This window comes from Protopterus annectens, chromosome 12.part0 (assembly GCF_019279795.1).
Source record: "Protopterus annectens isolate FY-2018-M chromosome 12.part0, PAN1.0, whole genome shotgun sequence".
Classification (NCBI taxonomy): domain Eukaryota; kingdom Metazoa; phylum Chordata; order Ceratodontiformes; family Protopteridae; genus Protopterus; species Protopterus annectens.
In genome coordinates this window covers 1,067,964,091-1,067,980,206 of record NC_056746.1, presented here as the reverse complement: position 1 = coordinate 1,067,980,206, position 16,116 = coordinate 1,067,964,091, and positions in this window count along the sequence as shown.

Sequence of the window (16,116 nt, the reverse complement as noted above, 5' to 3'; positions counted from 1 at the left end):
GGACAGTTAGCAGATAGATTCATAGGTTTATAGATCGCTACAAGGCTTATTGCCCTTGTGGGCCATTTTAAGCCTAGCCAATTACCCCATGTGCAAGTCAAACAGCTTAACTTTTATGTCAACTTCCAACCCCACAAAAAAGCTCTACTTGTATCAAGATTATATCACCCCGGGGAGGGGGGGGGACTCCAACTCACGATTCTTAGCTTAGGAGGCTAATTTCTTACCTATTAGGCCTTTGGAGTCTGATATGATGACAGTCTGACTATGTACCTATATTATCCACATAATAAGTACTTTACTTCTATTAGCATAACAAATGTGTAAATCATGACTCAGAAAACAATAACACAATACACACTGGTTCTGAATTGAACCACAATCAGAACTGTTTCTATGTCTGCACTCCTTATTTCCACAAAGGTCACTGTTAATTCCCATTCTAAATAAAATTGTGCAAGCACTAATTCATTGCTATCAGTCACACAAATGACCTTGTCAGTGCTGCACTTTAAGAAGCAATTTTTACAAAAATCAAGTAATATTAGTAATTTATATTACATGTGTATGTTGTAATGGACTGGTCTACTCAAAATATGATGAGTTAACTGTGGTATAGTCTAAACACTTCATTTTATAAATATATGTCTGCACTTCAGCACATTAGACTAATAAATAACATACCGTGATGTGGGACCTTTGCACACATACTTACTGAGTGATATTAAGTAGTGTACTTTCATGATATTAATTTATACTGCACATTGTCCAAGCATGTGAAAATATTGAAAATGATACTCCAAATGATTACCATTCACATACAATCATCCTGAGCTGAACAGGCAGGAATACTTGGTTGTCAATCCACTGTTTCACATGGTGAAAAAGCTACATGTCACAGGAATGTAGATGAATGACAGGACAGATAACTTATCTGAGCAGTATGTAATTACTTGTGAAAAAACACATTTCTGTTTGCTCTACTTGTTAAGGCACATTCCATTTCACCTAAACATGTGATGCACACTGGGACGCCCCAACACTGGCCCAGTAATTAAGGAGCCTCAACCCTCACCAGTGGCAACAGTGGGGGATGTACACACTGGGAGGATGACAAGTACACACACAGTAAAGTGTAATTTCCCTAAAGAGCACACAGAGATCACAGTCAGTCTGGGGCTGGTTTCTCTCTCTTTCTACAGATCCCCAATAAGACTCCCCAGTGGTACAGCTATAGTGTTGAGATCTCAGCTGATTGGCCAAGCTAAGACTTCCAGCACCCTCTCTGTCCAACCAATGCTTCAGGTCCCTGCCCAAGTAGTTGACACACACACTCTTTGAGATTTGTTTTATATACACACACACACACACACACACACACACACACACACACACACACACACACACACACACACACACACACACGCACGCACACACACACACACACACACACACACACACACATACACACACACCTTATAAAGTCTGGCACAAGTTTACTGGCTATGCCTCCTTCTGCCCAGATGATAAGGTGGTTTTCACTGCCACCAGCCAACTCTTATCAGCTACTTTATGGCCCTTAACAAAGGGTGTCCAATCCTACTGTGTAATGTTACTATTAATCCAAATGTTAGTTTTGACCAAGTGCTAGGCTATTAGGTGTGGCCTGTACAGTGTCACCAAATAGATATGCAAGTACTCCAAGAGCTTAAATATCTCTAAACAGACCAGACACAATTGAAAGGTTTAAATATATATATATATATATATTTATATATATATATATATATATATATATATATATATATATATATGTCACCTAACTTTAGTTCCCAAGCTAAACCCCCTTTGTCATAAGCTAACAGAATTTAGCATCTTTCTGTAAAAATACATAGCCTTCAAATGTTTTCAACTGCTAGGAGACATAAAACAATAAAACACTTACAAAACAATGCAGAAGATGCCCTAGGTCTAGACATCCTGTCTCCTTGCTGTATTGAAACTAACTTTTATGAAGCAATAATAAAACAATTTAATTTCAACTATTTTCTCTGAATTTTTTTAAATTAACCTCCTGTGTTCCAGTTTCCATTAAACATATACATCTAAACAGTCACAATAGTGCATGTACATTCCTGTTCTATTCCAACAGGGCATACAGTGGTTATATTTTAGCTCAGTACTTTACAGACTTCTGTATAAATCATATCAATATTCGCAAATGACATATAATTATTTTCAAAATTCCAGATAGCTGGGCTGGCAGTATTTCCCTTTGTCACACGCACTATCTTCTCTGCAACATACTTATGTGGTAATCTTTACAAATGTGGATTATCTCACATTTATGTTAAAATTTTCCTGTGGTGCTTGTGGTTGATAAAATATACTCTAGATTATGTACTTAGATATGTAGGTGGATGAATACAGCAGTAACTGCCTAGTATGAGTGTGTATAAATGTCTGTAGTGGTAGATAAGACTGCCTTCACACACACACACACACACACACACACACACACACACACACACACACACACACACACACACACACACACACACACATGGATGATATGGACACCTTCCACTCAGGAGAAACATTAACACATTTTCTTCTGGTATTAGCCAATACATCATCTCTGCAACAAACTGATAAGGTCATCTTTTTAAATGTGCTCTATCTCACTGTTACAACCAGACCTCTCCTGTGGCATTTGTGGGTGATACTGTGTACTCTAGATTGTGTAACTAGGTAGTTAGGTGGTTTGAATACAACAGTGTGGAACTAGCATAAGATCATGTGTGTGTCTCTAGTGTTAGATGCGGCTTCAACAGCTGGTTTAATGAGTACACTTTCAGGAGAAACATTTAGAGTGGGAGAGTGCTCCTTCCTCAGTTTTAGCCAAGATATCTTTCCTGCATCACAGTGACGAGGTCATCCTTTCAAATATGATCTATCTCACTCCTGTAATCAGACTTCTTCTGTGCCACCTGTAGTTAATGCTGTGCACTCTAGATTGTGTAACTAGACCAGTAGGTAGTTCAAATCCAACAGTGTGGAACTAATATGAGTGTGTATGCTCATCTGTCTAGTGTTAGGTAGGCATGACTTTAACAACAGATTTGATGTGTACACATCCACATAGGAGAAACGTTTGCACCTGGAGAGTACTTCTCCATCAATTTCTTCTAGCTTTATCCAAGGCATCTTCTCTGCAACACCCTAATGAGACAATCCTTTCAAATTTGCTCTATTTCACTATTGTAACCAGAATGTTCCTGTGGTGCTTGTGGTTAATACTGTGTACACTAGATAAGTAGGTGGTTCAAATCCAGCAGTAACTGAGCTCTCTGAGCGTTTCTCTCTCTCTAGTGCTAGTTCACCCACCCATCTGATGTGTAGCTTTACAGTGGGAGTGGAATCTCCCACCACTTTCAGTCCCTATTTGCACAGACATCACTCTAGCAAGATGGGTCTATATTAGAACACCGAACTTTAAAAATTTCGAGTGTTCTAATATTGAACTCTATTAATCGAAAATTTAAAACATTGAATATACAGAACAGAAAATTTTTTCCTAGGAAATGTTGTTGTTCCAAAATACATACACACAACGCAAGCACACCAAACAAACAACAATCCACACACATACACCTAAACTCTTACACCTAACCCTAGACTAAACTATACATACACCACTAACTATCCATTTACCTTACCCAAACCCTAACTGTAAGGTCCGTCACTATCACACAGTCACCTCACCCGCACCCTAACCCTAACTCACTTACCCTGCCCTAACCCTCACATCCACACAATCACACACTTTCCTGAACCTGACCCGTAACTTTCCACCACAGCCCTGAAAATACCGAATCAACAGAAACGGACAACCAAATTCTTTCCCTAGGAAAAAATTTGGTTTTCTGTTTCTTCGATATTTTCAGCATTCGCTGAAAATGGGTCGATATTAGAACACTCGAAATTTTGAAAGTTCGGTGTTCTAATATAGACCCAGCAAAACAATGCTGATGTCATGTTTTTTTTCACATGTGCATTATCTCATAGTTGCAATCAAGCTGCTTGTTTGGTGCTTGTGATTCATGCAATGTCTTCCAGCTTGTGGTTTTAATTAGGAAGTTGATTTGAATAAAGACAGTAATCCATAGACTCAGTGTGTGTGTGTAGAGGTAAACCAGAGAGGGTTTTTTCTGTCCATTTTAGCACAGACAGCTGCTTTGTTAAACACTGATGAGCACATTTGTTGAAATATGATTTATCTCACTATTGTAGTAAGTCTTCTCCTGTGGCATCAAGAAACAATACAATGTTCTCTAGCTTATGGCTTAGTAAGATGTTAGTTTGAATATGCCATTAAAAATATACTGTATGTATGTGCTTCTGCAGTCACAGGGAGGACTGCATGATGCAACACATGTAGTTGGGTGTACCTAGTGTTCTACAAGATTTTGAGACAGAGACAAATGACACCACTCATGTAATCAATTTAAAGCCACATATATGCCTTGCAGCCCTATTATGATGTTATACCCTGTCTCATATTTGTAACAAGACTTATTTTGTTGTGCATGCAGTCAGTACGATATTGTACAGCTTGTATAGTTAGATAGGTAGGTAGGTGTTCAAAACCCACAGTGACTGAGTAGCATGAGTGTATGTGAGACTACAATGCTTGGGATGAATGACAGCCACTAGTTCTAATTTGTACAGTTACAGTTGGAGAGGGTTCCTCCACTACTTTCAGCCCAAACAATAGATTTCCATCACAGTGGTGATGTCAAGCCTTCAAATATGTTCTATCTCATAGCTGTAGTAAAAGTTCACCCATGGTGCATGCAGTTATTGCACAGATATCTAGACTGTAGACTTACATAGGCAGCTGTTCAACTCCAGCAAAGGACAACATAATGTGAGTGTAGTGATATGCCACATACAACTTTTCATGAATTTATTTCTATCCATTTTAGTTCCAACAAAGCTCTTTCAACACATTGGGAACTTCATGCCAGTCAAATACTTGCTCTGTGATGCTTATGGTGAGAGTCCTGAAGTGCATGCAGTTAATAATGACTTCAATAGCATGTGCACCCAGATAGACAGTGGTTCAATTCTGGAAATCTGTATGTGCAAAACAATACAGACAGACAAGAGCAGTTTACTCAACAAACAGAGTTGTGGATAAATCATAATTGTGTGAACAGCAACATTGCTACATCCTTTTGATCCCTCAGAATAATTTGTATTGCTAAATCACCATCAAAAACCTTTCTTAGTTCATACCTTGAAATGTGTTCTTTGCGATGCCCTCCATTACTATCTTCTGTGACAGACACTGTTACTATACAGCTCTGTAGAGTGTGGAGCATGATAGGCAGGGATTTGAATCTGGTAAGGTCTGTCTGTCCGACAATTGTGACAGACAAGAATGGCTTAGCTAAAGGCTGGAGATAAGGCACAGTAAGAAGGCCATGTTTTTAGGGGTTAAACTCCATGTTAGGAGAGCCATAACCATTCCAATAGAATACTGATGCAATCCCTTTGAGTGTTGTGCATGACTCATCAGATATTCTTCTTTTGAGGTGTCAATGGTTGAGACACCTCCATCTGAAGTCTGATCTTGGAATATACTTGTGTCTGGCAAGCTGTTAAATCCTGAATATGTCATCAGTAAATGCTCATGGAAATTATTTAGTTCCTCAAAAATACTGATCTGTACTGTATAACTAAAAGCAAACATTTACATATACATGTTATTATTTTCTTCACATTTATAGGAAGGGCTTTAACGGAACTGAGGAATATTCATTATTTCTTAATGTGTGCCATCTTGAAAAATCATCACAAAGGGGGAGTGGACCTGTGTTATGATATTTTCTTGTGGTTTTGTGTTGGGTAGTTGATGTTAGTGTGGTCCTCATTGTACCTCTTATGAGCATACCTAGTATAATATGTATTTGATGCCCACTGTTTAGCACAAAGAACATTAAGTACTCAGTGCTATGAAATAGTTCTTGTCATTTGTTCTTCTTTGTCAGAAGTAACAGAATTAGCCTCTGGAAGGTTGACTTTGCCAACATCTAAGCAATGGAGTTATTTACCTTCATGCAAAGGATAACAACATTTGTCATGTGCCAGAGTATAGTTGGCATTTGCAAAATGCCAATCTTCAATATGTAGCTTAGTAATACATGTTAATGTTACACTTGGGTGTGCTTTATTTTACTGTACTGTCATGCAGGTGTTACTTGTGTTTAACAAAGCTCACTTCAGGGGTAAATGTCAGGTACAACATGATGATACACTGCATTCACATGTGTACTTTGATATACTTTTTTATTTCAATACGTATGCTGTGGCAGTTACAGCAGGAAGTACATTCATTATATGATTGATTGCACTCCCACAAATGCATCATACTCAATTATACCCTGACATTCGATACATTTCCCCTGTAGCTGATGTCATTATACCGCAATACTGGCATGTAATTTTGTTTGGATTAAATCTTGTCTGAACTACCTACCCATTGGGGTTACACACATACACACATCCTATGCACAGTGATATACATAATGATATTTCTACAGACCCAGCCCCATTGTAAAAGGACTGAGAACACATGAGTTTTGCCTTGATTTATCTGCATGTTAGTATATATATCACATGACCATACTTGTCATTTAACAAGTATGCATGCCTTACATCTGTTATAGTTGTTGTAAGTATGTATAGCAGAACATTATTACGTTGATATGCTGGTCAAACTGACAGTTCTGTGTATGTGTCATTTCCTTCTGGATTGCTCTACATACATACATAGCATGTATGAACCGTAACACTTTCTATGATTCACAACATGCAGGTTGCTGCCACAAATGCTTTTTCTTCCAAAATTACTACTATTACTGGGATGATTTCACAGGTGTTGGTCATCATTCTCAGCATTTCCACATTATTACAATGCCATTACAACATTGTTGTTGTTTTCTTCATATATATAAAGAATTAGTTTATGTGTATGCATGTTCTAACATCAGTTATATGGATGTAAATGATTTCCTTTGATTGCACACACAGTATACATCACAATGGCAGAGTAGGTCTATACATCTGCAACAAGTGTGTAGCTAGGCAGTCTCAATATATTCATGTGCTTTCTGGAAAACAACATGTAACGTTCTAGATAAACAGCAGATATGCACTACCTGCAGTACATGCAATATCCCCTAATGTAGCTACTGTTCTTGCAACCTATCTCATCTCTTCAGTTTCAATTACATTTACATGTATCACATCTACTTCCTTTGTTATACTGTAGCTGTATCCCTCTGACATCCTTTTGTCAGCATTTCCCTTGTATTATATAGATGTGGACAGGATTACTTCTATAGTTATAAATAATTTTAATTAGTGTTATATGTACTTTAATATATATATATATATATATATATATATATATATATATATATATATATATATATATATATATTGTTGTATGTGTATATATATATATATATATATATATATATATATATATATACACATATAAAACTGCACATTTCTTGCTAAGCTCCCCTGCCTCTTAATTAAGTACGTCATCTTGCTCTGGCCTTGTTTTGTGCTGTCTGTCCATGACTGCTTACTGAGGTTGACTTTATTTACAATCGATTGTTTATGTTGTGTGCTCAAGCCTCTCTGCACCTCAACGTGGCTGCTCTTAGATGTTCTGGTCAAGAGTAGGTGCTGCTAAACACGTGGCCTTGCTTGTTAGTTTGTATATTTGATGAGCACTGCTGTTCCTCCACTAACACAAATAAAACATGTATGCTTAGAGTGGTGTGCAAACTATACAATAGTCTCTAATTTCACGATATCAAGCAGCTCTCTAGTGTTTCTATGTTGGCATGAAAGAATGTGTAGCACATTGCTTCAGTCAGAGAGATGCTTCAGTAAAGAAGTATGCAGATTAGCAAACATTATGGCAAACTGACATACACATGAGTAAAATAGCAAAATTGTTCTGCTACTAATAAGAGCACTGCACCATTAATATAAATGATCTTATGAAGATTAAGGTGAAGGAAGTCTGCATTGCATTGACAAACTGAAAGCAAACTTGTTACTATTTTCTGCCTTGCTATCACTGTCCCATCCATTTTCTATTTAAGAGTACAATACTAATTGTTGTCTTCCCATGAACAATTTAAAATGCTGTATTTTGCTTTCCCATGATCAAAAAGTGAAAAAAAAATTTTCAACACAATCTTACAGTGCTTTATCTTTACTTATTTCACTATACATAGATCAGCATCAGGAGGCTGACTTAATAGTACTACTATGCAGAGCTCATCTTATTATCTCCAAGTTTGTATTAATTCAATCATATACAGGGCACCATTCCCAAAACAACATCCTGCATTATAACACTGATTCTTTTAGAAGCATTTTTGCCTGATACCTCATTCTAATAGTTAACAAACAGCTATAGGCAACATGGATACTTTAGTTTACATAACTGAAATTATTCTTTGGCACAATCTCAGCATGAGGATGTTACAGCACATAGATACCTTAACATTTAAAACAAGTATTAATTCTACCACACACACGAGACAACAATGTGCATCATTATGCTGCTGACATTTTGGCAACCACTATTGATTGTAACTGGTATCGACAAGCAATAATAAAATACAGACAATAGGAATGCTTTACTTTATTTTAAAATATAAAAAATATCCAGGAGAAAGTAAAATACAACATCTAGATGCTATATTAATTCCACCATTGAAATTAATCCTTTTCTTGTAGCACTTTGTGTTCTGTTAAATTGCATCCTTTCGTTTACTCCACTGACCCATTTGTTTTGCTCCTTGGCAAAAGTTAGGCCTAATTAGTCCATTTTATTTTCAATGAGGAGAGAGTAAGGTAGTAGGGAGTAGGTCAGTATGCTTGATTCAATAAGCTTTCATGCCCTTGCAGCTCCTATTCTTTCCAGCAGCAGATTTCTTCAACTCAGTTAATGTAGCCTAACCTTGGGAGGCATGCATGCCTTCACACATTTTCCCCAGCTGTTAGTACTGTTCACATTTCTGACAGTGTGCATTCAGAAGGCCTGTGCTCCTCAGGTGCAACACCTAGTGCTTCTACTAGGCATATTCCAAGTACAGAGCCAAGCCACCCTTCCTCCTTCCCCCTGGATAGGTGGGTTAGAAAAGACTGTTCACTCTCATCCTCTTTAGCCCATCCTCTCTAATGCTCATACTGCCAATCAATCAGGAATTACCTGAGTCACAGTCAGTTTCATCCCTCTGTGGTTGAGCCCACTTATATGTACTTTTAAAAGTACTGAAGACCATGGAAAAGCAATGTGCAGCAACATGGGCTTCATTGCTTGACAAGTGCTATTCTGTGGCACTTAGCAGGGAGACGTAATAGCTCAATATAAGAAGCAGACTGTTTTACTGTATTTGAGTGCTAATATTTGGTTCGGTGGGTAATGAAGAAGCAGAATATAGCAACACAGTCTTTAGTGTTTCACAAGAACTACACCATAGTACCCAGCTGTGAGGATTAATAGCCAAGGATAAGTAAAATGAATATTTCATTTTACTTCACTTGAGTGCTAATATAGTTTGGTGTACATAGGCAACATCAGTATTTCACTTTATTTACATAATTACAATACACTTTGGCTGACTGTTAGTATGTGGATGTTCCAACATACCTAGCATCTTAGCATATGAATCATTTATTAATTATACCACATATGAAAGGAAGCAATGTGCAGCATTATGCTCTTGAAGTTTTGATGAGTACAACTATATAAAAGCCAGTACTGAGGAGTAATAACCAAATATGGACAACAAGAATATTTCACTTAACTTTACATGATGTAAACATGCAAGGAACCAAGCAACATAGTATCTAGAGTCTTATTAATTTTACCAGGCAAATGCACTTGTAGAAAGTGGGTGGTCGTGGACATGGTGTTCATTGCTTAAGAGGGGCTATTCTGTGATGCCTGATAGTGAGATGTTATAGCAAAATGTAATCCCTGGGAAAGAGGTGTTATTCTGTGATGCCTGATAGTGAGATGTTATAGCAAAATGTAATACATGGGATTAGTTCAATTTATTTTACATGATTACAGATATTTTGTGCAATGCTTAAATGGAAGCAGCAATCAGCACCACAGTTGCAGAGCACAGAGCACATTAATATCTGGAACATGTGGATTCTACCAAACATATGGGAAATTAGCATGTACCATTAACCTTTTGATTCTTTAATAAGCACTATTGTATGATAGCCATCAGAGAGGAGTAATAGCCAAATATAGGCAAAAGAAAAATGTATTGTATATCATTGCAAATATTTAAAAGCCAGTAAAGTACATGTAGATGCTATATTAATCACTCAACAGGCAGAACTGTGGCCTTGATTGTTTGGCAATTGCCATTATGGGATACCTGAAAGAAGTGATTGCAATTATTGTTTTGTGCACTTTTAATGTGGAAATAACATGCATCAATATGATTTTTTGGCAAACACTCTTCAGTGACACCTAGTAGTGGAGAAACACAATTAAGTTGATTTTTTTCCTATTTATTTTACATAAGTATGTGCATCATTTAGCATATTGATTTTGTATTTGGACTTAAGAGCTTACATATTTCTACTTTGTGCTCTCTCTCTCTCTATATATATATATATATATATATATATATATATATATATATATATATATATATATCTATACAAGAAAGATATTCCACTTTATTTTACCAGATTGCAGATATTATTTGCTACATTGCTAGCATGTGGCTGTTAAAGTACTGGGGAAAAATAGCATTTAGAGGCTGCATTAAATATGTATGAAAAGGCAGTTGTGAAAAAAAGATGATCAAGGAAACCAGTTTATACCATCATACTCTCGATTGTTTAACAATCTCCAGTGTCAGTTAGTTGATAGTGCTGAGTAATAGCCAAACATAGGCAATGGGAATATTTTACTTTATTTTACATTATTTCAAATATCATTAAGGGGGCCAATAATATACAGCTACAGGCTGCAGAAGCTTTAAGTCAAATACATTTGCAAGAGGAATATTTCAGCTAATTTTTCATGATAAAAAATGCACCATGCAGGACATGCTTCCGAAGTCATCCCCTCCACTCATCACAATCATTTCATCACATCAGCGCACATTAATATGATACTAGAGTTGCACTGAAGCCAACATTCAGCATTCTGTAAAAACATAGGAAGATTAAATGGCATATATGCCTAAATTGTTAAAAAAGATTTGTAAATCATGGCTCAAGTCTAATGTCTCTGACTATTAGCTAAGCCAAAAGGGGTTGTTTTTCTGTTCACTTGAGTCTGTCAGATGTATAACATTTATCAGCAATGCCTAGTTAGTTATTTTGTCATTATAAGGATATTTAAATACATATGACACAATTTTGCAGTCACAGTTGATGCCATTCAGTAATACAATATGTGTCACCATTTAAAATTAGAAGTAGGCACTGCTTTCTGCAGGACATTTTATTTATTTCTTAACTGAATTAGACCACAAGGTACAAGTTTCTGTTTTTATAGGTAACCCAGGTTTGTCTGTGTGACCTGCTCAGAATGAAATAGACTGTACATGGAGAGGAAGGCACAGACAATTGCAATAATTGCAACTTATAGCCTTAAATCTCTCGTCTAAGCTTTTGGGTCACTTAAAGAGACAGAACGTTTTATTTTAGTGCAACAGCAATGTATGTATGTATGTATGTGTGTGTATTTCCACAAGCATGTTCTGAAGTTAAGCCTGCATGCTGTACAACAGCTTTACACGCCAAGACATTAGTGAAAGGATATGTACTGATATGCATATTTTGATCTTTAGAATGTGATCTCCAGGGATGCTATCCAGTGCTGTGTCTCTTTCATGGAATAAGACTCTTACATGGCATGTACCTGAGATCAGTGTGTAGCAATGAGTGCTGAGTCAGAGTCTTCTTGCACTGCATACTCAGCAACCAGTGTGTTTCTTTTCTTGGAAATCTGTAGCTCCTCTCACACTTACACATACACACTCACACACACATGCACACATGCACGTGCACAAGCACACACACACACACACACACACACACACACACACACACACACACACACATACACAAACACTTGCATGAACACACACTCAGTTACACATATTTTATAGTCATAAACTGGTTAATAAGGTAGAACTGTTGCATGGAAAATGTGCCTAACTACACATCACTGTCTATCACTACGGATTCCTTCTAGTGCTCAGTGCACTCAGGGTGCATGTACTCACACAGATACACACATTTCATTGTTTGAAATTGTAGCTTGTAAGTGTACAGAATAGTAGTGTGGACAGTGCACTGCACTATGCACCACTGCTAATGATTGTGAAACACATTAATTGTCAAATGCTTGTAGGGTGCACCATCTACCAAGATGCGGGCTCTTACTTCATTATGCCCTCCCCTTTACTCCCATTTCCATGAAGCTATCTGACTGTAGGAACTACAGTCTGCTTTGCATTTCCCCATATAAAAAACAGCACCATCAGGCCTCTTGCCTTGATTATCTAAAGTCTCATGTCCAAGCAGCAGTGAATGATGTACAGGCTGTTGCTCAGTACACTATACATTTAACGTTGCTATGCACACAGAACACACTAACAGAAACGTGCTCTTTTGGTTAGTATTGTAGCTGAGCTGCCCTGTGTATTACATCTTGTATGAAGTATGAAGGAATTCTATTAAATTATAAGTCTGTTATGCCTATAAAGTTAGACAGTATGGCACTATTTTACGAATGATGTGAGTGTATTTTCAGGTGCTGTGGTAAAAATTATTCTGTTGTACCCTTAAAAAGATAATTCTTCTGAATATTAACATTAATATCTTTTAAATATGAAGTTGTGCTCTATCAAGAAAGACAACTATTTTGGTGGGAAATGTAAAATGTGAACATATTTTCAGATACTTATTAATTTCCATCAATGTGACTATTGGTGCATTCCTTCTAAATTATTTTCATTGCTTATAAGAACAGTTTCATCAATTGTTTATGAGGTTTCTGGCTCCATGCCTGATGGTCACTAATCTCTTTCCATATAGGACATAGCCCATTCATACTCCTACCTGGGAATTTTACCCAGATTCAAGGCACAAACTGTTGTTAGTGGGCATCTTCAGGCAACAATTAAGGTATTTAATGCACTTGCTGGCATCTTTGTAATGGTGGCACTTTAATAGTTTAATCCCACCCTCTAGGCAGGTTGACATTTGATTGGCATTGCTATTGATGCCCTCACGGCCTTCCCTCATGAAGTGCACACTTCTGCACACCTGCATTGAAGGCTACCACTAGATGTTGGCTTGGTGAGGCTAACACCTACCCCCAGGTTACACATTTGCATCACTGCTTCACCCCTGACATACCCTTCCTGAGAAGGTGCATACCAGGCTTCCTTTCCCAATTCCATCAAACACCTGAGGCACTGATAAAGTGATGGTCTACTGGACCACATTTAGAATTTTATCCCTTTACTCCACCAGATATGACCTTATTTCATCAGGTAGTTTGCATTGAATGTAAAGGATCTGTACAATACACACTTCCTTGTAGTGTATTAAGAATGGAATACATTCTGTCTAACAACCTTTCATGTTTTAACAGGATAGTTACAACAAATATGATTGCTTTGATCATATAAGGACTGCACAACACACCATTCCTTTGGTCATATAAGGAACAGGATGTATTCCTTATGTTTGCGTTCTATTGCATTTGTTATACTGCATGTGTTTTTGTAGTAGATTAGTGTTGTGTAGGGTATTGATGATAGGTGCAGGTATAGGATGGGATAGAATAGGCTAGTGTAGCATATGGTAGGGTGGCACAATGCAGTATAGTGTTGTCAGAATGGGCAATGTATTTGTTGTCTTTTATAAGTTTGTACTGTACAAAATAATTATATTTTCTTACCTGTAGTATTGTTTTGCTGCATTTTGTGCTCAAATTGAGCTGAGCATAGGGAATTATTAATGATGCTGTGAATTTATCCAGCCCCGTATTACAGAGCAATAAAGCTCTTACAGCAGCCCAGATGACACATGTTCAATCAGTGGCACAGACAATGGGAGCACAGATGGATGTGGGAGGGTGGGAGTGACTGGCCTAATGCCCTTGCAAAGAATAAATGGCAAGCATATAAACGATTCCTTCTTAGCTCACAGTGATTCTGAAATATTCATTTCATCACAACAGTATTCTCTTCTTCTTCTTTCTTCTGTCAAATAGCAAATGTAATCCAGACTATTATGCCTTCCTCCCCTGTGACATGTGGAAATGTAGCATATTTAACCCCTCAGGCCTGTTGTATATTCCACTAATAGTTTGAAATATACCAAATTTCTAAAACAAGCTTCCCAAGTAAACTCATTTACTGCAGAGGGCTAGGAAAGAAAATATTTTCTTTTTTTTCATTTTTGAGTACTTTAAGTAAATTAATTTGCTACGGGTTAGTCTATGGCGGATTTGGAAGTTAGCAAAATTTCCTCTTAGAGAATCTCATTACTTTTTAAGCAGTAAACTAAGAGGAAAACTAAGATGACTAATTAGTCCAACAAGGCCATTTACAAGGTCAAGATCGCCTCACAGGCTAAAGACAACCATAAGGCCTTTTTACAGCTATGTTCAAAACCTCAAAAACTGCACACATCATTGTGTCAAACTGGTGGTCAATGGTGCCAGCTTCACTGAGCAGAGTGAAATAGAGAATTTACTGGCTAACAAATTCATCTCAAACTTTAACCCCCATAATCCCCCCTGCTTCTTTAATAGCATAATTCCCCCCAACTATTAACAGGGAGCAGGTCCTATCATTGCTTGCTAAGGCCAAATACACAGTCTCAGTGGGCTCTGACAATATCCCTAGATGCCTCCTAAATAGCTGGAAATATGATCTATCAGGACAACTTGAGTTAGTTTTGACTATAACCTCAAAATAGATTTTTTGCCATGAAAATGGAGGACTGCACTTCGCAAGAGCTGACCATCAACCATCTGCAGAAACTACAGCCCTATTAGTCTGACTAGTCTAATATGCAATGCCATGGAATGAATTATCATGGAAATGATCAAGAAAGACATCGGCAACCTTCAAACATTGGACCCAACTCAATTTGGCTTTGTCAAGGGAAGATCATGCCTACTAAACCTGCTGGACTTTTTTGAGAAGGTCACCGAGGCAATAGATAAGGGGAAAATGGTGCACATTGCATAGTGGGACCTAGGTAAGGTGTTTGATACTATACCCCTCTTGGGTATAGTTAACAAACTCAACAAACTGGGCATAAACCTCTACATATCTCATTGGACTTCCAGCTGGCTCACAGATGGGACCTGGGAAGTCAGGATTGGTGATACCACTTCCACTAAGAGATTGGTCAGCAGAGGGATACTTCAGGGCTTCATGCTAGGACTTCTTCTATTTGACATCTACTTCTTGGAGGTAAATTCTAATGCCAAGGGCCTTTGGCTGACATGTTCAAAGATGACTACAAAGTGGGAGCTATTATGGATTCCCCCTATGACACAAACATCTTACAAGAGGGACTAACACAGATGAATGACTGGTGCCAAAGCAATGACTAAGATTCAATGCCAAGAAATGCATTAAAGTGCCTTTCAGAAAAACTACCACCTAAGCTAATTACTCCATTTATAAGACACACCTAAGAGGTGATCCAGTAGTCAGAGATTTGGGAACATACGCAGACACAGTAATTTGGCCTTTGACCAACATATGGACAAGGTAGTAAGAAAAATCATTCTATGTTGCACAATTTATAAGTAACCAGTACACAAGTAAAAAACAAACAAAAATCTCAACAGGAAGTCCCAAAAGAGAACAGTGGGAGTGTTCTCTTTTGGGACTTCCTGTTGAGATTTTTGCACAATTTATAAGTAAGGGTATGGCATCTAGGTCCAAGGAAGTCTTAGTGTCATTTTATTCAGCTTTTATCAGACCCATCATTGAGTATAATGCACCC